The sequence below is a fragment of the Chrysochloris asiatica genome, unplaced genomic scaffold (assembly GCF_000296735.1).
Source record: "Chrysochloris asiatica unplaced genomic scaffold, ChrAsi1.0 scaffold00074, whole genome shotgun sequence".
Lineage (NCBI taxonomy): Eukaryota > Metazoa > Chordata > Mammalia > Afrosoricida > Chrysochloridae > Chrysochloris > Chrysochloris asiatica.
Window position 1 is genome coordinate 6,299,806 of NW_006408592.1, and position 2,220 is coordinate 6,302,025.

Sequence of the window (2,220 nt, forward strand, 5' to 3'; positions counted from 1 at the left end):
TGTCTTTTGATGTCTTGACTGCTGCATCCATGAGTGTTGATGATAGATCTGAGCAAATTAAATCTTTGAGAACTTCCATCTTTTCTCCATTTATATGGATATTGTTTACTGGTGAGGGTTTTTGTCTTCTTTACATTGAGTTGCAACCTATACTGAAGTCTTCATTGATAAGTATTTTAAGTGCTCTTCACTTTCACCTGACAAGGTTGTATCATCTGCAGATTACAGGTTGTTAATGAATCTTCCTCCAATCCTGATGCGACATTGTTCTTCATAAAATCCAGTTTCTCGGACTATGCACTCAGAATAAAGATTGAATGAGTGTGGTGGAAGAATACAACCCTGTCTCACACCTTTGCTAATTTTAAACCATTCAGTGTTCCCTTGTTCTGTTCGAACAACTGCTTCTTGGTCTATGTAAAGGTTCCTCATAATAACAATTAAGTGTTCCAGAATACTCATTCTCCACAGTGTTGTCAATAGCTTGTCAGGATCCACAGAATCAAAAGTCTTTGTATAGCCAATAAAGCACAGGTAAACATCTTTTTGGTATCCTCTGCTTTCAGCCAAGGTTCATCTGACATCAGCAATGATTTTCCTCATTCCATGCCCGTATGTGAATCCGGCTTGAGCCTCTGGCTGTTCTCTGGCAACCGTTTTTGAATTGTCTTTAGCAGAGTTTTACTTATACGATCTGCAGCACTGTTTTTATCATGAAGGCCATATTTTCCATCCAATGATCCTTCCTCTTTGTTTCCAACTTTTGCATTCCAATTGCTAGTAGTTATCAATACATTTTGGTTGCATGTTCCATCAATTTCAGATTGAAGAAGTTGATAGAATTCGTCAATTAAATCACTGGCTTTAGTGGTTGGTATGCAAATTTGAATAATAGTGGTATTATCTGGTCTTCCTTGTAGGCGTATGAATACTATCCTATCACAGACAGCATTGTACTTCAAGACAGATCTTGATATGTTCTTTTTGATGAATGCTATGGCCAGGATGATATGAAAAAAAATTCTGTGTTATGTGAAAATAGAGGATAACCTTGTTTCCTCACCCCATCACCTGTTCCTGCTGAGGACACCTGTCACTTCCATCCCCCACCCCCCACCCCCACTTTTCCTCAGGAGAGGTCGATCCCACCACCACCCACAGGGAAGGACTGTCTTGAGTTTTACTTGAGTCAGGATGGCCTAAATGCCAACTTGTTTCCCATTTCCGGGCCCCCTCCCTCTCCTGCCCTCACTGTATTTTCAGGATGAATAACCCCAACTCATCCCCTCAACAACCCCAAAATGCTCTTGGTGGCTCTGTTGCGGTCCTTGTCTGTGGGTGGGAGTGCCTGGTACCACCAGAGGGCGGTGCATGTTGCTCACTGGGTTCCCCTACTGGCCCCTCCCCTGAAAAGCCTACAGGTCTCACTGGTTGGCCCTGCCCATCTCTACAAGAATTGACAATGAAGAGCTTCCTCTGAGACCTTGACAGCCAGGTTTGGCCTTTTCTTTTGTCCTTAAACTGCAGCTGCTACTAGCCACTCATCCCACCCACCCAGGTAGTCTGTGCCCACACAGGAGGGCGAATGGAGGATATGTAAGGGGCTACAAAGGTATGAAGTCAGCTGATTAGGGTTCCTTGGGCCCTGAGTACTTGAATGCTCTGCCGCGGGGCTCCTTGTAGCCCTCTTTTTACCTGGGAGCTGGGGCCAGACTCGGGGGTCCTGCTTACTCCCCAGGCCCGAGGGAATTCCACGTTCAGGATTCTGATTGCCTCTGCCCTAGCATCAATGCCCTGATCCTGCTGACCCCATCCCATTCCACACTCTGCTGGCTCTGGGAGACTGTGCCCCACTCTTCTCTCAGGTGGTGAAAATCTGTTCGGGATGAGCTTCCTTTTTACATGCATATGGGGTCTGCTGGTCAGGGACCTAAGCATTTGTCACTGTCGGACTTTTACAATTGTAAATGCTAATTGAATAACAAGATAGTCTATCAGTGAGGAGTAGGTATATTATTTTAATATCATAAAAGGCAGATTGTTATACCAGGACTCAATGGGTAGACAGAGTTTGAGTTCAGAACCTATATTCACAGTTTTAAAATTGATTTCCTGTTGCCAAACATCCTTGAGCTTGTTTTCCCCTCTATGAAATGGGGATGCTTATATTTGCTCCCTTGAGTTGTTGTTGAGATAGTACCTGACCTCAAAAAACAGTTA